Source organism: Bactrocera oleae, chromosome X, assembly GCF_042242935.1.
Source record: "Bactrocera oleae isolate idBacOlea1 chromosome X, idBacOlea1, whole genome shotgun sequence".
NCBI lineage: Eukaryota > Metazoa > Arthropoda > Insecta > Diptera > Tephritidae > Bactrocera > Bactrocera oleae.
Window position 1 is genome coordinate 32,773,835 of NC_091541.1, and position 25,218 is coordinate 32,799,052.

Sequence of the window (25,218 nt, forward strand, 5' to 3'; positions counted from 1 at the left end):
AATTAATACAGCTTCCAAAAAACATACAGAACTGTAAGTAATAAAAATAATAAAATTAAGGCAATAAAAATATTTAATATGTTGCCAAATGAACTGAAAGAACTTGATATAAGTACGAAAACTTCTCATAAAAAATTAAAAGATTGGATTAGTGAAAAAAATATATATAATTACTATTAAAACATGAACAATGATCTCAAAGACATAGATTATAAAATGGGTAAAGTTAAATAAAATGGGTTTTTCTTGTTTTGGATATTATATTTCGTTAATAAGTATATTTAGATAAGACTTGATCCTGTTAGTGTTTAACAGATGATTTAAGTCTATAATCTAAATAGGAGTTACACCGACGTTGTTAAAATAAATATTATTGTATTAAAAAATGTATGTACTGTTACTTAGAACATAACTGTGTATATTAGTTTTAAGTTAGTTTTTTTAAGGTGAACAAGCATGGTTAAGAGAGTCTTGCCGTGTTTGTCTCACGTCTCCAGACTGACGAACAGGAAACTCGTTTTCCTCTGTCTGATTACTTTGTGATTTGTATTACCTTGTAATGTAATGTACTGTTACTCTGGTAAATAAATAAATAAATAAAATCCAATACAATAATTTATCAATAGAAGGGAATGAACAAAATTATAGTTCATGTATTTGGGGTATAATCCTCTTTTATTGTTCATTTTAATTCGCTTTCACAATATATATATATATATATATATATATATATTATATATATATATACTCCTGCGAATGGCAGGCATCTTGACGTGGTGCAGGGGCTTAGGTCGCGAGGCATTCTCGGCATCTCCCAACCAATGTGAGAAGTGCTGCCTAGCAGGTAAGGGAGTTTCAGGGGCTAAACAGAAGTTTAGCTCCCTGGACGCCCTTTCGCCAGAAGAGCGGGCGCTGTTCGAGTAGCATGCAAGGGATGACGACGACGACATGCCCTCGTGCAGCGGCGCTCAGCAGGTGAAATTGACTGCGGCTGGCGCTGAAAAAGCGAACATGGGGTGCGAACCCACCTTTATAACCAGTGTAAGAAGGGAGGTGCTTGACATCACTCTTGGTAACTAACTCATGACAGGGCTGATCGGGCAATGGAGAGTGTCTTTGGAACCCTCCGTAGAGGTTAGGCAGCTCCCTCCCAGGCGTATCCCCAAAAACACGGACTGGGCCACCTTTAGGGATACGCTTGAAATAAATCTCAAGATGAGGGGGCAGCTGGACAGCAGTGCCACTGCTTTCGGACTGAAGAGCAGATTGTCTGCGCTAAATCAGTCCCTTATGGAAGCATACAAAAGTAGCTGCCCCCTGAAGACGACCACCAAGAACCGCAGTTGTCCCTGGTGGTCAAGGAGGCTCTCACACCTAAAGAAAACGGTACGCAAGCTATTTAACAGGGCTTAGCGTACCGGGGACTGGGAGAACTATAGGTGTGGCCTAACTGCTTACAACAAGGAGATTAGGTCAGCAAAGCTATTAAAAGACCGGACGGGACCTATACGTCCAGCGCGGAGGAAAGAGCCACGGCCCTTTTACGTGCGCATTTCCCGGAAACGATTCGAGAAGACCTAATTCGACCCAGGGTCGAACGAAAGCCAACTCGCTTAGATTGGACAGCCGCAAAACAGCTCTTCACTGCGGACTCCATTAAGTGGGCTGTGGCCTCCTTCGAAAAATATAAGTCTCCGGGTGCGGATGGCATCCTTCCAGCTTTAATGCAACAGGGGGGGCAGGTCCTACTGCCCCACCTTGTTGGTCTGATGAGGGATAGCCTGACGCTGGCGTATATGCCAGAACCTTGGCGCACTGCAAAGGTGATCTTCATACCCAAGGTAGGAAGGAAAGACTATTCGTTGGCGAAATCCTTTAGACCAATAAGTCGAACTTCCTTCCTACTGAAAAGCATGGAAAAGATCATAGATCACGAAATAAGATCGAAGGTGCTAAAAGCTGCACCGCTACAAGCGACGCAGCATGATTACAGAGCAGGCAGATCAACCAATACTGCTCTGTATCAGCTGACCTCAGAGATCCGAAGTTCGTTGGATGGGGGTGAGGTGCTGTTATGCGCCTTCCTTGACATCGAAGAAGCCTTTGACAATACGTCACACGAGAGCGTGTCAAAGGCACTAGAGAAAAGAGGTGTGGCGATGCCGGTGCGCAGATGGATTGAAGCAGTTCTGTGCACCAGGATTGCCGAAACCACAGTAGGCGACACCAAGATTCGTCTTGGCACAACAAGAGGCTGTCCACAGGGTGGAGTGCTATCCCCCCTACTTTGGAGCCTAGTTGTGGACGATCTTCTCGAGCTGCTAACCAGCAACGGAATCCGCTGTCAGGGATATGCGGACGATATTGTTATATTAGCTAGGGGTAAATTCGCTGACACTCTCTGCGATACTGTACAAAGGGGATAAGGGATGGCAAAGGAATGTTGTAGTGGGGTTGGCCTAAACATCAACCCCTCCAAAACTACAATCATACCGTTTACCAGACGCAGGTTGCTGCCTGTCCTCAGAAACCTAACGCTAGGTGGAACGGATGTGGAGATGGCCAGCAAGGTAAAGTACCTGGGCCTTACGCTGGATTCCAATCTACGGTGGAAACAGCATGTGGACCTAACAGTAGCCAAAGCTACGAAAGCGCTCATGGTGTGCAATCGACTTGCAGGGAAATCATGAGGCTGCAATCAAAGGATTATCAGATGGTTGTACACCATGATTTTGAGACCGATCATAACATATGGAGCGGTGGCCGGGGTTCCAAAGCATCGCAGACCTCGGTAAGACTTCGACTATCGAGGCTGCAACGACTTGCCTGCATCTGCGCGTCGGGCGCGATGCGTACGTGACCTTGCTTCAAATGTCAGCAGAAGGGTTTGGCAAAGGGAAGGTAATCTCGTCCCAGTAGATGAAGGCTCTAAGTGACGCAATGCCACTGGCCCTTCTTCCAAGGGACAGCATTACCAAAACAGTAAGCTTCACTAGGAAGTTCAGGGTTACCCTTAGCAGTAAGGCAGAGTGGAACGATTCCACGCTGGACATACTGCTAAGGAACAGTACTATCAAGTGGTACATCGACGGCTCGAAAATGGCGGAGGGGATTGGCGCAGGGGTCGCAGGACCACGCACCAAGCTCTCCATCCCCATGGGAAGTTTTCCTAGCATATTCCAGGCGGAGGTATATGCTATAAGTCGGTGTGTAGAAATAAACCTCCAACGCGACTACCGCAATAAGAGCATCGCCATACTCAGCGATAGTCAGGCAGCACTTAAAGCGATCTCGGCTTTTGAGGTCAAATCGCTACTTGTGCAGGAGTGTATAGAACGGCTGAACTCATCTGGGTGCCTGGTCACAGGGGTATAGCAAGAAATGAACTTGCTGACGAGTTGGCCCGCTCTGCAGCCTCTACAAACATGGTAGGACCAGAACGGTTGGTCCACATACCATTAAGGAGCTGCTCCGTAAAGAGGAAAGAGCAGGCAGGGAGAGACACTGGCAACATCTCCAAGGCATGCGCCATGCCAAGTTGCTAATGGGGGGTTACAACCTCAGACGGTTTAAAACCGTAATCAATCTCCCGAGGAACAAATTTCGGATTCTGGTCGCGTTCTACACCGGACATTGCAGGCTTCACAAGCATTTATTTAACATGGGCTTGGTTGGTCTCCTCTGCAAACTGCCGGTTCTGCGACATGGATTCGGAAACCCCAGAACACCTACTAATGGACTGCACAGCAGTTTGCAGACGTAGAGTCAAGCCCTGGAATCCATGTTTCCAAACAGGGATCGCATCGCCTCATTGGCACCTAGCAGTATATTGGAGTTCCTCAATATGCTAGGGCTAGATGAGTGGCTGTGACTTAGGGGAGGGCACAATAGACCATAGGTCGCGGTGCATACCTCAATCATTATCTATCTATCTATATATATATATATAATAGATATGGCAACACTTGTTAGCTGTCAACATGGAACCCATTTGTTATTGTTCATATAACGAAAATTGTGTAAAAATTAAATGCTTATTTAAAGCAAATACTTAAATATTTAATATAAAATAAATATGTAGAAACATTGAAGTGAAGTGTTAGTGTATAATAAATGCATAATATAATATAAAAGAAAAGTTAACCATAAATCGAGAAATTGTAAAATAAAATTTGTGAAATTTTCAACTTAAAATGCAAATATCTCGAAAACTTTAAGTTTCCGGCGGCAATAAATAGATATATTCGTGATCTGGAGAATCTCCTCTATCCTACCATACCCCTCTTAACCCTAAAATCGTGGGATGCTAAACTAAAGTAGACCCATATTATTATTATATTTAAGACAGAAGGTCAACCAGAAATTTACGTGGTTTCCAATTAGAAATAAAGATATAACCAATTCACGTGAGTTACTTGTATGTGCTTAATGGTAGAAAAATTTAAATACTGACGAATTAAAGTGAAATTGTCAATATATGTCGTAGTGAATCCGAAGGTCAGAATTTTACCCAGCTCAGAAGCTAGGTAAAGTTTAGACAACTTATAAATATGATTACAGATATACATTCACGAAGAAATGAATTTAAATTAACCGTTGCATACAAAAAGTTATGATATATGATATTCATTTATTCCATTCAATATAGGAATTATCTATAAAAAAGGAAAGTTTTTGTCTTCTGCTTTTTCAGTATTTAGGTTAGAAGTGAAGTAATAATAGAAAAAATATTAAATAAACTTGAAATCATTAATATGATCTCTAAAATAAGCGCTTAACTGAATACATTCTAAATTTTAGGAGTTTGAATATTTACTTTCCAGAAGAGCTAAACTTGCAAAAATTTTGTGAACGTGTTGAAATATATACCCAAAGTATGCAATTCTTAAAAAAATATAAAGCGTACATATAGGATTTCACCTAAAGGTGGACGATGCCACGCCCATTGCCCAGTTTTGATACCGAGTCCTATGCAGTTCTTCTGTACCATCTCGATGGTAAAATTAATTGAGTCTGACGAGTTTATTTATTAAGGTATCGCAGTTATTAGAAAAATTCAGCAAAACCGTTATATGGGAAGTGGACATGATTATTATTCTATTTCACTTATTTTCACACAGTACAATGAGATGTCAGCAGGACTAGTTCTCAGCAAGCGTGATGGATTTAGCTTTCGAAGTTTCCCTTTCTAAAACTGTTTAAGCTATAGATGCGTGTCTATAATTCGATGCATAGATTAAGTTTTATATCTAAATTTATGGCGTTTTATATCTCAATTTATGGCTTAGTTATAGCAATTTTTACAGACAGATTAATCGGACTTCAACTCTTCTCATCGTCCTGATAATATATATATATATATATATATATTTGCTCTGCATATTAGTATTTATTTAAATCATTGAATTATTTTGAGCTTCAATTCTTATGTCACTTAGTTTATTTTCTCCTTGAGTCACAATTAATAACTAATATTTTATGGTATTTTAAATAATCTATGTATCATAACTTCTGGTTGGTGTAATTTTATCATTTTTATACTTCTCTCAAGAATTCAGTATATGGAACAAATTCCTCTTTCTTAAAATCTGCATCGGACATTTACGAATCTGTTTGTTTTCTTGAATATAAATTGACGCTACTTGTATTACAAGTCTTCTGTTATCATCAAGTTAATATCTAGTGGAGTGTGAGTGGTAAACCGAAAACTAATTCCTTATATTAACTGACAGAAATATTGACCGAAAAATATTTGAATTTGGGGAAGCGTAGGATGGTTTGTGCCATATTTTTCGTATATCGAGCACATCACACTCTTCTCACAATAACATAAATATTTTCCGGTCAATATTTCTGTCAGTTTATATAAGAAGTTATTTTTCACTTTTTAGTTTGGTGGGGTTTAAAAGCGTGTTTTTTAGTTTTTTAAAACTACTTGTATATTTATTTTTTTATTTATTTTTATTCGTTTGCAATATATAGTAACCCTTATTTTTTGCATGCTTGCAACCATTTTGTTATTGTTATATTAATTTAAGGTTGCAATTTTTCGGCTTATTTTTTATTCCGAAGTTTAAATATTTATTTATTTAAATATACAGACGCCAATCGGCATTATACAACTAAAATAAGAATATTTAAAAAAAGATTATGAGGGAAAGATTAACAATTTATTAAGCCGACAATTAAAAGTATAATAGACGTAGTTTGATTTCTGGAATAAAGGTACTGAGCGAACCACTATAGAATTCCACTTCGTTGTGCAGAGAGTTGACGAGCTGGGCGATGCAGTTGTGTGGTCCGTTTAAAACGTAGTTCTTGGTAGTTGTTGTAGTATTTAGCAGACGACCCTTCACGACTTAAAAGAAAAATACTAAATATGCGGTATCTAATAACTAAATCTAATATCGGTAACCTAAGCTCTTACAGTGCATTTGTATTTTTTCGATACGTTTTATTGCGGTGTCGGTTAATGGAGATATTATTACGGTGCCGCATTCCCAAATTGAAAGAATCAGAGATGAGAAACGGCGTCACCAGGTCGATGTTTTGTCGGTATAACTCTGGATATCATGTGTGTCTTGTTCACTAGTTCTTGTTCTGAAGATCTTCGAATCATCTGCATAAAGCAGATATTCAAACTGGAAGTTATCACCAGTAACGTTTTAAAGCGAGTTGGGCCTAAGTGTGATTCTTGGGCACTCCTGAGGTCACCTCGTGCTTGGAAGATAGATGCCCATCAACTTTAACTTGATATTGTCTTCTAATTAAAAATAAGTGCGTTACCTTGAATGCCGTATCTGCTTAGTTTATTTAGAAGGATACTATGGTCCACCCTATCGAATGCTTTGCTGAAATCTGTGTAGACGGTATGAATTGCCTGACCTTTATTTAGAGCTTTGAGTAAATTATTTACATAAATAAACAAGTTGGAGGGAGTGGACCTCCCTAAGATATCCCCCTAGGGGGCGAAATCGTCCCCGGTAAAGTGTGAGGACAAAAATTCCAGAGGTGTGTGGCTTACCGTCGCTAGGGGCGGTAATGCGGGGTGAATCGGCAGGAACCTCTGCTAAGTGCAGGGGCGCGGAGTCCTCAGCAACCGCCAAAAGGTCCCGTGGGGAAGCGCGTGACCGCAGCTAAAAGCGGAAGTCGGACCGTCGCTTGGCCACCAAGCTTTTGGTGGCAAGCAGGCTGATCAGAAATCTGTACAGCATGCTAGGACAGTTGAGTGGGCCAGGTAAGTCAATCTTCCCTTCAGGCTACTGGACCACTGTAGCGTTATTTAGCCAGAAGTGGCTGCTCTCAAGTTGACGGTAGAAATAATGCTACGTATTGCAGCCTCGTTTAGAGAAGTGAGCATCCACTCCTATAGTAGAGCGGCATATTAGCTCTGAGCGAACCCTGCAATCAAAGCTAGTCAAGGAGTGTCTGTCCTCACTAGAAATAGCATCTGGCTACTTCAACATCAGGCACGTTAGGGTGCCTGGTCACAGCGGAATCGCTGGAAACTGCAAAGCCGATGAGCTAGCCAAGGGGGGCATCCTTGCCCCGCTCACATCGCAATGGGATCGAGCTGGATCTCCATTAACGTCTTGCGTTCTAGCTCTGGATGAATGGACCTCGTGCGCACTCAGCAGACGCTGGTCGACGACCAACTCCTGTGTGATCCTGAGATCCTTTTGGCCAAGAGTGGATCGCAGGAGGTCGGGGAAACTTCTCGCCCTGAGAAAAGTGCATCTCGCCTCTATGGTAGAAGTTCTCACAGGACACTGTCTAATGGGCACTCATGCGGTACGGCTTAGAATACTACCCGATACTAGTTGCCAAAGTTGTATGGAGGAGCATTAGGTGAAAACTTCTCTGCACTTTGTCCTCCACTGTTCGGCTTTCGCTGGCTGAGACTGAAACATCTCGGTAGTCACACTTTCGGCGGACCTGAATATTTAGCCGAAATGATGCTGGCCGTCTTAACAATTTTATGATAGGCTCAAATCGTTTTGTCGGCTTGTAAGGGTCTTTTGATCCAGCTTATAGGAGTTTTTAGGTACCACAACGGACCGGCGTTTAAGCTGTCCAAGAGAGATCCTTCTTGAGATCGACCTCCTAACCTACCATAACCTAGCCGTTAAATTGGAACTTTTATTCAATAATCTAGTGCTTGAACTCAAGAGTAATTTAGAGGTAGAAGATTTATCGAGAAATACCTTACAATATATACAAATGACGTGTCATGTTTTGTCCGGAGTTATCTCCTAAACTACTAAACTGATTTTACGAGGATGGTTCTTACGCAGAAAAGCAATTTACAAATTTGTTTGAAAAAACCTAAAAACAAAAATTTTCTATATTCCTATAGAAACGATTCGTAATCTTATATATGTATGTATATATAAGAGAGGCGTGTTAGTTACACTATTTATAACTCAAAAACGGCCAAGTTGGCTGAAAACTGGAGCTAGGTAGTTAAGGACCAGGGCTCACACTTACCCTCGAAGCATTGCACACAGCAATGCAACATTTAAACGGATACGATAAAGTTTTCGGTAGTGCTGTCTTACCACTGTCTGGGGATTGCCGACAACCTGACCATAAATATGCGCGTACAATAGCAAATTGATTCCACAGTACAAAAATGTTCCAATCATTATATCAACTTTCAAAATTACTCATTTGTTACAAACTTAAATATAAAATTACTATGATTATGTGTGCCTAATACAATAATAAATCGAACAAAGCTAGTATCAATCATTTTCAAATTTGGAAGTAATCCACTAGGTTATTCTTACACCGGAAATAACGTTTTCGTTTTTATTCATAAATGCCGTTTTACTGTATTGCATATTTTATAATTATTGTACTGGTATACCTTAGGCACAGTAACTCGTGAATAGAGTCCTCTAGTTTTATATAATTCAGTTTGGTATTGTTTTTCTTATAGGTGAATGAGCTTCCTTCTTGAGTAATGTTTTAACTCGTTAGTAAACCTGTAAGGAAAGTGACTGGTTTTTTGTGTACGAACTGGAACATAAGTTGAGATACCTTCCTGAATTATGTCATAAAGGACTCTGATTTTGTTGTCAAGGGAAGCTGATGCGTACAGATTAGACCAATCGGTATTTAGATAATAGGCATTATGGTTGCCGTATTCAGCGTTCTTAAAGTCGAAGAATGGCAAAGTTACTGGCTGAGACTAGGCTGGAGCTTGAGAGTGATATCAAGAGCAGGATGGTACAAGTCCATTGTGGTAATCGTCTGGGTGTGCTCTACATAAATATTCAGATTAGTAACGCAGAGATCAAGAAGGTTATTATTGTCGATCTGAACACATTAAAGAAAATCCTTTATAGAGAAGATTCTCACAGTCAATGCAAGGTGAACTGCTTAGAAGTTTAAAATCACCAGTGATAAAGAGGCTTGTGTCTTCTTTGTGCTTTTTTCTCAGATATTGGTGTGTGTCGAAGAGTGTCTGGTATACGCCAGGCGATGATCTAGGGGTAGGCGCATCCAACGATGTTCGTTATTATCATCGAGAATGGGAATACTCTCTGCGTGAATATATTTTTTAATTGCTATGAAAACGCCTACACCACGTTGCACTATTCTTCCTAAAGACGTGAAATGAGTCGTCTATTACTTCTTTATCGTGGATGGCTGGGTGGAACCATGATTCAGTGATGCATAAGGCATGAATGCTTTCGATTGCAGTTAGGAAACTGACAAACTTGGTGCGTAGTCCTCTGACGTTCTGGTAGTGAATTCGCATGGTCGATTGAGTTTCCCTTTTCATTGAGCGTGCGAAAATTTTTGTGAATTAGTTTGGGAACACCGTTAACATATGTTATTGTTTTTGAGGGGTTGCCATATTTTACCAGTAAATCTAGCTCAACCTGGAGGTTTTAGAGATGTGTCAGCTGAGCTCGATCGGAGTTTAAAATTATGTATATTAGAATTTAAGTCAGGAGGCAGTACACAGGACGGTTCTGTCTTCATCGAGGCGGTCTTTACCGTCTGCCTTTTTAGATTCTTTCATGTTGAGCATAACCACATTCGATTCACGCCTTGTACGTTTTGAGAACTCGGCGATGATTTTTTCCGTTGGCGCTGAAACACTGATGAACGTCTTGAGCCTATTTTCAACTTGTGTAAGTCTGCTATCAATTGCAATACACTTACAACCCATGAAAATTAACTTCCCCTTATAAGGAAGAATTAAAAATATATAAATTTTTTCGCGAACACGCGGAAGAAATCAAAAACGATTATTTTGGTTGTCGTGATGGATAACTGAACTCTCTTTTTCCAACTTACTCTTATTTATACATTTTTATTATTTGTTTAAAGCTATTTCACAATAATGATTAATTCTTACGATAAAGAAAGTGTCAGTTGCAATATTAGCTTATTCAGTAATTGGTTTTATATTTACTATTGTTTACATTTTGTGGGTGGTCTGAGCTGAACAAAAAAGCATATCAGTTACTTAAATAAGCAAAGATGCGTATTAAGAGGCTGTATAATTGCTAAGTGCAAAGGTACAGTTTTGTTGATAATTAGCGTGAAGCTGCTGTGTGGAGGCTGCCGTCAATTCCCTTCTCTCTAAGATGAATCGTCCTCGATTCAATATCATTTTTCGATATATTGTTAATTTTTAGTTTACCGTATTCTTGTGTGATTGCCTTTGCTTCATAATATTTGCAATCATTTATAATTTTTGGATACTTAATATATATAACAATTAGAAATGTTAGTTAGAAATGGCCATTAAATCAGTTATAGTCAATCCTCCGTGTTCATTTCTTATCTCATCTAAATGTAAAATTGCAGGGTTTAAAATTCCTATTTTGGCCATAGCTATTGTACGAACCATATTTTGTGGTTCAGTTACTAAAAATTGATATTTCCTTTTCGTTAAAAGTCTAACATGTGAATTTTCGTTTACATTTTTTATTGTTTTTGTTAATTTACTGATCATTTTAAAAATTTCAGAGTTTGTTGTGTATTGTTTATTGTTATTTTTAATTAATTCGTTTAACTTATTATTTATTAACACTAAACGGTCATGATCTGGTGTTTTTGCTATGCCTCTTTTATATCTTGTATCTTTCTTTTGTGTTTGATCTAATAAAGTTTCGATAAGTTCAAATTCTAGTTCTGTATCTAAATCATTAATGTATGCTACCACATCTTCATTATTCCCTTGTAAATTATTATATCTGTATTTTTTAATATTATAACTTTTGTCTGAATTAACAAGTTCTGTAAAATTAGTTAAATTAGTAAGGTGAAAGTTTTCGCCATAGTCATTATATAATGCTACGTCTCCGTCCTCTAATAACACATAATCCTCTCTTGTATAGTACACAATGTCCGTCATTGTTTGAGCAATTAATATTAGTAATATTAGGGGTATCATTTTCTGACAATATATATTCAAGATTTAATATTATCTTTGTGCACAATTCTATTTCTATAGTTAATTCTAACCTTATTACCTAAATCTTCTATTATTACTTGTTTCTTGTATCAAGGCTTTAGTTTATTTCTCTCCCCTATTATTTTCTTCTAAATATATTATATACTTATATATGCATACCATATCTAACGAAACGGATATGGCTATTGTTTATTGTTATTTTCAATTATTGTCGTGATTTCTACCTTTATATCCGTTCGAAACGGTAAATTCAAGTTTATTGAAGAATGTATTTGATTTATTTTATTTCTTATTTTTTTACTTAAATATTTAATTCTTTCTTTATATATGCCGGTATTTTCTTCGGCTGGTGCTTCAGAGAATTCTTCCTCCAAAGTAATTTTGTTTATATAATTTTCTTTATTGTCGGTAAGTACGTCGACTTGCGTTGTAGAGCTTTTTCGTCCCACAGTAAATTATTTATTTTTGTTGTCGGAATTATCATCGGCTGGTTTGTAGAACTTTTCCGTTCCCCAATATATTTTTTATTTTTGTTGCCGGTATTATAATCGGCTGGCGTTGTAGAACTTTTTTGTTCCACAGTAAATTTTTTATATTTCTTACCGGTATTATCATCGGCTGGCGTTGTAGAACTTTTTTGTTCCACAATATATATTTTATAATTGATATCATCATTGTGCTGGTATAAATCTTCAGCTGGCGCTTTAGGAGTCTCTGCTCCCAAAGTAATTATATCTCCTTTAATGCTTTCATCTTTTAAATTTCCTTTACTCTTGTGTTGCTCAAATTCACCTGCTACGCTAAATATGTCTTCTTCCTTTTCATTATTTATTATCAACTTTTTTTCTTTCAAGTTGATCACTGCATTAGTTTCTTTCAAAAAATTGTATTTAATTAAAAAGTCTGCTTCTAAATTCTCGAGTTCGTAAAAACTTTGTCTTTCAACAAATAGAATAATTAAATGATAAAAACATATTATCGAAAATCCATTAATTGTTTTTACTTTTTTATATATATTTAATTCATTTTTATTCTCATAAATTTCTGATTTTATACCTATAGCAACTTCTTGCTCCCGTATCTACAAGTATTTTAAAATTTTGGCTATTAACCATGTAGGAAAATATATGGCAAAGTTAGTTTTGATCTAAAAAATTATATTATTATTCTTTGTATTTTATTTGGTAATTGAGTGCTTAGATGTGCGCTGGCATATGGTCATTTATCTATACTTGTAGTATTTATTCGTGTATTGTGTACATTATTATTTACGTTATAATGTGGTCGGTTATGGACTCGAGTACTTGGATCGACATCCATTGGGGTAGGTCTTGGCTGAATGTTTTGTTGAAATGGCCATTGTTTGTAGCCTCTTTGAAGTTGGGTTTGTGAAAACCGTAAATTATTATTAAAACTCCCGTTATTGAAGTTATTAGTACGTTGTCTGTAATGATTTTTTCCAAATTGTTATGCGAAAATTGCTCGCATACTGTTTGCTTCTAGTTCTTGTGCTTTTGCCAACGCATTTTGCAAATCACTTGCTGACAGTGAAAATAAAATGTTTGCTAAATTTCTTAGACCTGTTATAATAGTAAGTACTGATCTGTAAGTAATTATCGTTTTGTTAATTAGTAAGGTTAATTTCTCATTACTTCAAAAATTAATTTTCTAAATTTTAATATATCGAAAACTATCGAATTATATTTTACCACTTTTTACAATTATTTAAACTTTTTTAAACACTTTTTGGGAATATTACACATTTAACACATTTTTTGCACTATTTAAATAACTGATTTTTTTATTTACTCACCGTTCGAGATCCGTTCCCTCATTCGGAAAATTGAATACTCGTCCTTCCTCGCTGCAGCCAGCAACACACTTCTTCCAATTCAGTTTTGGCGTTTCGGCTGTAAAATAAAGCTAAAGATTATTAAATAAATGCTAATTTATCTAATAAAAATTAAAATATACTTACATGTACACGAGCTGCGTGCTATTTTTCTTATGTTATTTCTTATGTTATAAATGAAGAGCAAAATATGAAAAATGTCTCCATTCGAATAATAATTTTGCAGGATTTCAATCTGGCCGTCCCTCTTTTACCAAATGTTAAACGTCAGACCTACTAAACTTTGACAGTTGCTTGAGTTCAGTAGGTTTTGACGTTTAGCAATTGCGCTCTCATTTCCAGTGAGAGACGAGTTGGGCATCTCTTTATCTCTGGTGTGGAAGCTGACCCTGCAAGACGTATGTAACACATATCACAAATCCAATCGCACTTTTCCAGCAGTTTCTCAACACATGTACATTCACTGCCATTTCTAATTGCATGAGAAATACTAAAGTCAGAATTAGTAAAAACTATCGATATTTAAATATATCCAAAACTCACATGTTGAAAGAGGAGATGCGAATAACCTATTTTTGAAGAAGAAAACTTAAGATATTATTATTTAAGACAGAAAGTCAACCAGAAACTTACGTGGTTTCCATTAAGAAATAAATATATAACGAATTCACGTGAGTTACTTGTAAGTGTTGACATATCCAAACGAATGAAAGCAATCAAAATAAGTAAAAACCTAATTACCTTCTACAAAATATTGTGAACTAAATTTTCCATTTTAATAAAAGAAAAAGGTTTTATGCCACAAACGTAATATTCATATATCAAATATTCAAAATCTTCACTGTTATAAAAATTATCCTTAATAAAAATTGCAGTTTAAAGAGAGTGATATACCCTCTTTAATACTACTTTTTTTTTGTTTAGATTTCTTATGTGCACTGGCGACCTTCGGCCGTGCTTCAAAGAAAAAACCCTCGTCGGTCCAATACCGGGGTATTCATAATTCAATCGCGTCAAACTCCTTTCTGCATTTCAAAATATAAATATAGGAAACTTAAAGTTTTCGAGATATTTGCATTTTAAGTTGAAGATTTCACAAATTTTATTTTACATTTTCTCGATTTGTGGTTAACTTTTCTTTTATATTATGCACTTATTATACACTAACACTTCACTTCAATGTTTCTACATATTTATTTTATATTAAATATTTAAGTATTTGCTTTAAATAAGCATTTAATTTTTACACAATTTTCGTTATATGAATTTAAATCCTAGCTCACATCGCAATGGGATCGAGCTGGATCTCCATTAACGTCTTGCGTTCTAGCTCTGGATCAATGGACCTCGTGCGCACTCAGCAAACGCTGGTCGACGACCAACTCCTGAGACTGAAACATCTCGGTAGTCACACTTTCGGCGGACCTGAATATTCAGCCGAAATGATGTTGGCCGTCTTAACAATTTTGTGATAGGCTCAAATCGTTTTGTCGGCTTGTAAGGGTCTTTTGATCCAGCTTATAGGAGTTTTTAGGTACCACAACGGACCGGCGTTTAAGCTGTCCAAGAGCGATCCTTCTTGAGATCGACCTCCTAACCTAACCTAACCTAGCCGTTATATTGGAACTTTTATTTAATAATCTAGTGCTTGAACTCAAAGTAATTTAGAGGTAGACGATTTATCGAGAAATACCTTACAATATATACAAATGATGTGTCTGGTTTGTCCGGAGTTATCTCCTAAACTACTAAACTGATTTTAGTAAAATAGTTGTAAGAGCAAATCTCGAGAACAGCTGAATCGATTTCGCTAATTCTTTTTTAGAATATTGCTTAAAGTACGAGGATGGTTCTTACGCAGAAAAGCAATTTACAAATTTGTTTGAAAAAACCTAAAAACAAAAATTTTCTATATTCCTATAGAAACGATTCGTAATCTTATATATGTATGTATATATAAGAGAGGCGTGTTAGTTACACTATTTATAACTCAAAAACGGCCAAGTTGGCTGAAAACTGGGGCTAGGTAGTTAAGGACCAGGGCTCACACTTACCCTCGAAGCATTGCACACAGCAATGCAACATTTAAACGGATACGATAAAGTTTTCGGTAGTGCTGTCTTACCACTGTCTGGGGATTGCCGACAACCTGACCATAAATATGCGCGTACAATAGCAAATTGATTCCACAGTACAAAAATGTTCCAATCATTATATCAACTTTCAAAATTACTCATTTGTTACAAACTTAAATATAAAATTACTATGATTATGTGTGCCTAATACAATAATAAATCGAACAAAGCTAGTATCAATCATTTTCAAATTTGGAAGTAATCCACTAGGTTATTCTTACACCGGAAATAACGTTTTCGTTTTTATTCATAAATGCCGTTTTACTGTATTGCATATTTTATAATTATTGTACTGGTATACCTTAGGCACAGTAACTCGTGAATAGAGTCCTCTAGTTTTATATAATTCAGTTTGGTATTGTTTTTCTTATAGGTGAATGAGCTTCCTTCTTGAGTAATGTTTTAACTCGTTAGTAAACCTGTAAGGAAAGTGACTGGTTTTTTGTGTACGAACTGGAACATAAGTTGAGATACCTTCCTGAATTATGTCATAAAGGACTCTGATTTTGTTGTCAAGGGAAGCTGATGCGTACAGATTAGACCAATCGGTATTTAGATAATAGGCATTATGGTTGCCGTATTCAGCGTTCTTAAAGTCGAAGAATGGCAAAGTTACTGGCTGAGACTAGGCTGGAGCTTGAGAGTGATATCAAGAGCAGGATGGTACAAGTCCATTGTGGTAATCGTCTGGGTGTGCTCTACATAAATATCCAGATTAGTAACGCAGAGATCAAGAAGGTTATTATTGTCGATCTGAACACATTAAAGAAAATCCTTTATAGAGAAGATTCTCACAGTCAATGCAAGGTGAACTGCTTAGAAGTTTAAAATCACCAGTGATAAAGAGGCTTGTGTCTTCTTTGTGCTTTTTTCTCAGATATTGGTGTGTGTCGAAGAGTGTCTGGTATACGCCAGGCGATGATCTAGGGGTAGGCGCATCCAACGATGTTCGTTATTATCATCGAGAATGGGAATACTCTCTGCGTGAATATATTTTTTAATTGCTATGAAAACGCCTACACCACGTTGCACTATTCTTCCTAAAGACGTGAAATGAGTCGTCTATTACTTCTTTATCGTGGATGGCTGGGTGGAACCATGATTCAGTGATGCATAAGGCATGAATGCTTTCGATTGCAGTTAGGAAACTGACAAACTTGGTGCGTAGTCCTCTGACGTTCTGGTAGTGAATTCGCATGGTCGATTGAGTTTCCCTTTTCATTGAGCGTGCGAAAATTTTTGTGAATTAGTTTGGGAACACCGTTAACATATGTTATTGTTTTTGAGGGGTTGCCATATTTTACCAGTAAATCTAGCTCAACCTGGAGGTTTTAGAGATGTGTCAGCTGAGCTCGATCGGAGTTTAAAATTATGTATATTAGAATTTAAGTCAGGAGGCAGTACACAGGACGGTTCTGTCTTCATCGAGGCGGTCTTTACCGTCTGCCTTTTTAGATTCTTTCATGTTGAGCATAACCACATTCGATTCACGCCTTGTACGTTTTGAGAACTCGGCGATGATTTTTTCCGTTGGCGCTGAAACACTGATGAACGTCTTGAGCCTATTTTCAACTTGTGTAAGTCTGCTATCAATTGCAATACACTTACAATGAAAATTAACTTCCCCTTATAAGGAAGAATTAAAAATATATAAATTTTTTCGCGAACACGCGGAAGAAATCAAAAACGATTATTTTGGTTGTCGTGATGGATAACTGAACTCTCTTTTTCCAACTTACTCTTATTTATACATTTTTATTATTTGTTTAAAGCTATTTCACAATAATGATTAATTCTTACGATAAAGAAAGTGTCAGTTGCAATATTAGCTTATTCAGTAATTGGTTTTATATTTACTATTGTTTACATTTTGTGGGTGGTCTGAGCTGAACAAAAAAGCATATCAGTTACTTAAATAAGCAAAGATGCGTATTAAGAGGCTGTATAATTGCTAAGTGCAAAGGTACAGTTTTGTTGATAATTAGCGTGAAGCTGCTGTGTGGAGGCTGCCGTTAATTCCCTTCTCTCTAAGATGAATCGTCCTCGATTCAATATCATTTTTCGATAGATTGTTAATTTTTAGTTTACCGTATTCTTGTGTGATTGCCTTTGCTTCATAATATTTGCAATCATTTATAATTTTTGGATACTTAATATATATAACAATTAGAAATGTTAGTTAGAAATGGCCATTAAATCAGTTATAGTCAATCGTCCGTGTTCATTTCTTATCTCATCTAAATGTAAAATTGCAGGGTTTAAAATTCCTATTTTGGCCATAGCTATTGTACGAACCATATTTTGTGGTTCAGTTACTAAAAATTGATATTTCCTTTTCGTTAAAAGTCTAACATGTGAATTTTCGTTTACATTTTTTATTGTTTTTGTTAATTTACTGATAATTTTAAAAATTTCAGAGTTTGTTGTGTATTGTTTATTGTTATTTTTAATTAATTCGTTTAACTTATTATTTATTAACACTAAACCGTCATGATCTGGTGTTTTTGCTATCCACTTCCATAGTGTCCGTAATTCATTTATGCCTCTTTTATATCTTGTATCTTTCTTTTGTGTTTGATCTAATAAAGTTTCGATAAGTTCAATTTCTAGTTCTGTATCTAAATCATTAATGTATGCTACCACATCTTCATTATTCCCTTGTAAATTATTATATCTGTATTTTTTAATATTATAACTTTTGTCTGAATTAACAAGTTCTGTAAAATTAGTTAAATTAGTAAGGTGAAAATTTTCGCCATAGTCATTATATAAAGCTACGTCTCCGTCCTCTAATAACACATAATCCTCTCTTGTATAGTACACAATGTCCGTCATTGTTTGAGCAATTAATATTAGTAATATTAGGGGTATCATTTTCTGACAATATATATTCAAGATTTAATATTATCTTTATGCACAATTCTATTTCTATAGTTAATTCTAACCTTATTACCTAAATCTTCTATTATTACTTGTTTCTTGTATCAAGGCTTTAGTTTATTTCTCTCGCCTATTATTTTCTTCTAAGTATATTATATACTTATACATGCATACCATATCTAACGAAAAGGATATGGCTATTGTTTATTGTTATTTTCAATTATTGTCGTGATTTCTACCTTTATATCCGTTCGAAACGGTAAATTCAAGTTTATTGAAGAATGTATTTGATTTATTTTATTTCTTATTTTTTTACTTAAATATTCAATTCTTTCTTTATATATGCCGGTATTTTCTTCGGCTGGTGCTTCAGAGAATTCTTCCTCCAAAGTAATTTTGTTTATATAATTTTCTTTATTGTCGGTAAGTACGTCGACTTGCGTTGTAGAGCTTTTTCGTCCCACAGTAAATTATTTATTTTTGTTGCCGGTATTATCATCGGCTGGCGTTGTAGAACTTTTCCGTTCCCCAATATATTTTTTATTTTTGTTGCCGGTATTATAATCGGCTGGCGTTGTAGAACTTTTTTGTTCCACAATATATATTTTATAATTGATATCATCATTGTGCTGGTATAAATCTTCAGCTGGCACTTTAGGAGTCTCTGCTCACAAAGTAATTATATCTCCTTTATTGCTTTCATCTTTTGAATTTCCTTTACTCTTGTGTTGCTCAAATTCACCTGCTACGCTAAATATGTCTTCTTCCTTTTCATTATTTATTATCAACTTTTTTTCTTTCAAGTTGATCACTGCATTAGTTTCTTTCAAAAAATTGTATTTAATTAAAAAGTCTGCTTCTAAATTCTCGAGCTCGTAAAAACTTTGTCTTTCAACAAATAGAATAATTAAATGATAAAAACATATTATCGAAAATCCATTAATTGTTTTTACTTTTTTATATATATTTAATTCATTTTTATTCTCATAAATTTCTGATTTTATACCTATAGCAACTTCTTGCTCCCGTATCTACAAGTATTTTAAAATTTTGGCTATTAACCATGTAGGAAAATATATGGCAAAGTTAGTTTTGATCTAAAAAATTATTATTCTTTGTATTTTATTTGGTAATTGAGTGCTTAGTTGTGCGCTGGCATATGGTCATTTATCTATACTTGTAGTATTTATTCGTGTATTCTATACATTATTATTTACGTCTAATGTGGTCGGTTATGGACTCGAGTACTTGGATCGACATCCATTGGGGTAGGTCTTGGCTGAATGTTTTGTTGAAATGGCCATTGTTTATAGCCTCTTTGAAGTTGGGTTTATGAAAACCGTAAATTATTATTAAAACTCCCGTTATTGAAGTTATTAGTACGTTTTCTGTAATGATTTTTTCCAAATTGTTATGCGAAAATTGCTCGCATATTGTTTGATTCTAGTTCTTGTGCTTTAGCCAACGCATTTGGCAAATCACTTGCTGACAGTGAAAATAAAATGTTTGCTAAATTTCTTAGACCTGTTATAATAGAAAGTACTGATCTGTAAGTAATTATCGTTTTGTTAATTAGTAAGGTTAATTTCTCATTAACCTTATTATAGTATTCAATAATTGAATAACTGCCCTTTCGTAAAATACCCATCTCCTGTTCGACAATATGAGCTGGTCGCTTGTCCGCGTAAGCGAAATCTAGTAGTGTTAAATGGCATCGAAATTAAGAACCGTTCCGTGATTGGATAATATGTCGTTAGCATCATTTGTAATTTTATTTCTCATTATAGTTAATGCAGCAAAACATCTACGGCTGCCCCTTACGTACAGACTCATCGCGTTACTTGCTGATTTCGTCCAGCTAACATAATTAGCTTGTTTTCCACAAAATTCTGGTAGTGACTTGACCAACTCAAGCGACTCATCAATTGATATGTGGATCGATCACTTCTATTATACTTGTATAATCAACGACTGTAGGTGACTTAAATCTTGTAGCAGCCTTCCCAACTCCTCCACCTCCAATCTATGAGAAGCATTTGTTGCGGTAATTAGTCTGGCAACAAGATTCTTGTTCTCACTAATTAAAGCTATTTTTTAATATTTTAGTTTTCATATGTTTTAAATATGGGCAAGTTTCAGTTCTATGGTTGCCCTTACAATAATTATAATAGTACAGCCTTTCGTATTTTGGTGTACTTGAATTATTTACCATTTAAAAAATTTTTTTTCTTCTAGGAAAGGATGCTTTTATTGTTTTTAACGTCTTTTCTTTTCGCATAACCTAATCATAGCGATCGTTTCAGATACTATTGTATCCCTATTGTCATAGTCCTCAACCGCTGCTACTTTGTTTTTTCCTATGTATTTCAAAACTGCCCTACTTTTTTCTAATTTGTCAACATCCAAATCTACTAGTAATACCCCTGATATATTACACATATTTCTAATAACACGGGCACGATTTATAATAAATCTATTATATAAAAATAAGTCGGGTTTTCCTTCCTGACGCTATAACTCCAGAACGCACGAACCGATTTCCACGGTTTTGTATTCGTTGGAAAGGTCTCGGGCTCCGTGAGGTTTATAGCAAAGAAAATTCAGGAAATATTTTAACAGAAAGGCGGGAAAATCTTTTTTCACTACAGCGCCATCTCTGATACATAGCATGTACTACAAACCAATATTTTAAGTAGATGGCGCCGGTGCGTGATACATTGTTTGACAGCTACTCATTGTTCTCTGCTCAATTAATTTTATGTGACAAACCGGTATTGTGTTCACTGTGAAATTGTGAAAAATAAGTTATTCGTTCATTACAATTGGAACTAACATTTCAATTGGAAACCATCAAATCAATCACGTGTATTGTGCAAATTTTTATTCAATTTCAACAACAGGCATTTGTCTTTAAGGTGGTAAGTTGAACTGTATAAATTATGTGGAGCGTGCATTTGAGGTTAAATTCACCACTCTATCCATAGCCCAAAATGCCTAGAGGACGACGTGCCAACATCGGCCGCCGCACAAGCATGCAAGCCAGCAACACGTGTGATTGAGACAACGCGTGAGCACACGAAGATCATTGGCATCATACAATCGCTTGGCATTCCAATCTGATCCCACTGCGAACTACAGTGATGATGCAAACTTAGATATTGGACCAATGACGACTATATGCCGATATTGCAATGCGTTAAAGTTCAAAAGAGAAACGGCTGGATTGTGCTGCGCAAGTGGAAAAGTCAAACTGGATCCATTACTTACACCACCACAGCCACTGAAACCATTGTTCGATGGAAGTGATCCCGATTCCAGCCATTTTCTTCAACACATCCTTGAATACAATAACTGCTTTCGCATGACAAAAAAAAACACCATCACACGATCATAAGTTACACCGTATTCTTCAACAAATGATTGTTTGCAATTACAGATACAAGGACAAATATATCATTTGCATGGTTCAATGGTGCCAACACCAGATGAACCGCATAAATTTCTGCAAATATATTTCATTTCGTCGATGGTCGATCAGCTGAATGAGCGGTGCAATATACAGGGAACACAACAGTTAAAGAGACGAATTATTGAACAGTTGCAAGCATTTTTTCACGCTAATAATGCTGTGGTTAATATGTTCAAAACAGCATTGGAACGAATGCCATCGGATACGCACAAATTTGTCAAAATGCTGATTGTACCCCAACAGGTAAACATGTGCGAAGATTCAATGCACCCACCGTTAATGATGTTGCTGCAATTATTGTTGACAGGCAGACGTTGCCAGTAATTCCCCGTGGAACGGCTGCAGATGAATTGAATGCTTGCCTGAAGGCATCACCTTTATGGACCACTAATATGAGAGTTCAACTTCAAAATGATCGAATTGCTGCACAATTTTCCAAACAATTGTTAGCTGTTGGAAATGGAAAAGTCAGAGTTGATGCGACATCTGGATTAATTACTCTTACCAACGACTTTTGCCGATTTGTAGACTCTCAATTAGCTATTTTTGAAAATGTTTTCCAAACCATTAGTGCGAATTATCAGAATTATGCTTGGTTAAGTCAACGAGCAATTCTTGCCGCAAAGAATAATGATGCACAGGCACTGAGTTTCACCATTCAATCAAAAATTGCTGGCGATTTGGTGACATACAATTCCGTTGATTCCATAACAAATCCCGATGATGTAGTAAATTATCCAACGGAGTTTTTGAACTCTCTGGAGTTACCAGGATTTCCACCATATAACTTGCAACTCAAAGTTGGTACAGTTATTATGATATTGCGTAATTTGAATCCGCCGCGACTTTGCAACGGTACTCGATTTTCGGTAAAAAGACTTATGCCGAATTTGATTGAAGCAACCATTATTAACGGAAAGTACGCAGGTGAAAATGTATATATTTCGACTGATCTTCCGTTTGACTTCAAACGATTGCAATTTCCAGTTCGCCTTGCGTTCGCAATGACAATTAACAAGTCGCATGGCCAATCGCTTAGTGTTTGCGGGATAAATTTAGAAAATCATTGTTTTTCACATGGGCAGTTATACGTTGCGTGTTCACGAGTTGGGAAACCATCCGCTTTGTTTGTGTTAACGTCAGACCAAAAAACAAAAAATGTGGTTTTCCAAAGAGCACTTCAATGAAACGGATAATTTGCGGACACGTATAACGCTTCGATTCAGTTTTTACTTTGGATCCACTTTCATTTACTTAGAGAAGTTCAACTAAATAACACTTCATTTTTCATTTCAAATGAAATAAAATTTTTCCTTTCCAAATATAAAACAAAAAAAAAATGTTCTTCATCTTTTAATCACCAAACGAAATATTACATAAAACAAAGCCATCTGGTGGCGAAACGGGGTTCGCCAGGTTTGCTAGTTTTTAATATATTTCCTATTTTTAATAATTTTTTATTTTTTGATCCTTTCTAGGAATAGAAACTCTTCTATTCTGGAGGGTCTGGAGTTCAGAATCGCAGAATTGAGTTTATGTTATAAACCGAAGGGTCCTTCTTGCGGTGGTGAATCGGGGTTTCAAAATATTTTGTTATATGGCTGGTCGAGCCTTCTTTTAGAACATGCTTTTTTTATAAATTTGAGTACTTGTAAGTTTCATACGTATAAGATTTACAATACTCACAGTATTTAAGCATAAAATGTTTTATATTACTGGGAGTATTTCACAAAATTTTTATACAATTTCATTGCTATAAATTTAATATATCTTAAATATACTTAACATATTAATTTACCACTTTTCATCCTTTTCTAAAGGGGGTTTGTTGATTCCTGTTTAATTGCTTTGCCTGCTGTTTGGTTGTTCGCACGAAGCTTATGTGCCGCTGAAGTTTTTTGCTCTATTTTTTTTGCTCTGACTCTTCGATTATTAATGTTGAGTTTTGTATTATGATTTGTCGTTTTTATATTTCATACACATTTTTATGGCTGTTGGTGTATATTTGTTGTAGTGTCTTTTTTCTTAGTTCTTGTACACACTTGTGGAATTTTATTAATTTTAAAGTTTTAGAGAATTTGTCCTGGTATAAGAATAGGTTTGAATTATTCACTCGATACTTGTGTGAATAATTTAAATAATTAAAAGAAAAAGTGCCAATAGTGTGCCGGTTGTGTGCTGTGATTATAGATGGCATCAGTGCAGACTTAATATCGGTTTCACGATATGAGTTTAAAAGAATCTAATTTTATTGCCACGCCGAAATGTGTGCACTTTATTTATATTCGAAAAACTACCTCTAATATAAGATCTTACAGCTATATATACTAGTGAGTTGCGGCTGCTGTTATCTGGTTGCAACTTGTTTGTTGTTATTGAGATGCGGTAGTTATTATCTGCTTGCCATTTGTTTGTTGAAATTCGGTGTCTGTTATCTTGTTATCACTTGTTTGATATTGTTGAGATGCGGCGGTGGATTTTGTTGTTTTCATGTTGAAAATGCATATCTTGATAATGCATGTTTGGTTGTTATTGAAGATGCTTAGAGGAAACTTTGTTTACGAGCTTTGTGACGAAGTCATTAACTTCCTTTCTTCGTAAAATGAAGCGTCCTCGCTTTAACGTGTATGTTGTTCTTGTTGAAGTCTGAATTGTTCTGTTTGATACATTTCGTCGATTCTTTTTGTTCCTGCTTCCGGTTTCTCTGCTATGTAACATTTGCAGAGTTTGTCTATACCATTGATAAGTAATGCTAGTGTGCATAACCCCAGGATACAGTAGAAGGTGTATTGGACTGGACGTTCCTCGATTGGTATCAGGAAAGTTGACATTCAAGGAACATAAGTTGAGATACCTTCCTGAATTATGTCATAAAGGACTCTGATTTTGTTGTCAAGGGAAGCTGATGCGTACAGATTAGACCAATCGGTATTTAGATAATAGGCATTATGGTTGCCGTATTCAGCGTTCTTAAAGTCGAAGAATGGCAAAGTTACTGGCTGAGACTAGGCTGGAGCTTGAGAGTGATATCAAGAGCAGGATGGTACAAGTCCATTGTGGTAATCGTCTGGGTGTGCTCTACATAAATATTCAGATTAGTAACGCAGAGATCAAGAAGGTTGTTATTGTCGATCTGAACACATTAAAGAAAATCCTTTATAGAGAAGATTCTCACAGTCAATGCAAGGTGAACTGCTTAGAAGTTTAAAATCACCAGTGATAAAGAGGCTTGTGTCTTCTTTGTGCTTTTTTCTCAGATATTGGTGTGTGTCGAAGAGTGTCTGGTATGCGCCAGGCGATGATCTAGGGGTAGGCGCATCCAACGATGTTCGTTATTATCATCGAGAATGGAAATACTCTCTGCGTGAATATATTTTTTAATTGCTATGAAAACGCCTACACCACGTTGCACTATTCTTCCTAAAGACGTGAAATGAGTCGTCTA

At 36.1% G+C, this 25,218-nt stretch overlaps 1 long non-coding RNA gene across 1 annotated transcript; it reads left to right on the top strand.

The window, feature by feature from the left end:
- The first annotated feature begins 21,070 nt into the window (after window positions 1–21,070).
- LOC138858026 (uncharacterized) lies at window positions 21,071–22,164 on the top strand. The gene is made up of 2 exons (XR_011397304.1): window positions 21,071–21,222; window positions 21,289–22,164. It is a non-coding gene; the product is annotated as an uncharacterized lncRNA (long non-coding RNA).
- Window positions 22,165–25,218: the final 3,054 nt, after the last annotated feature.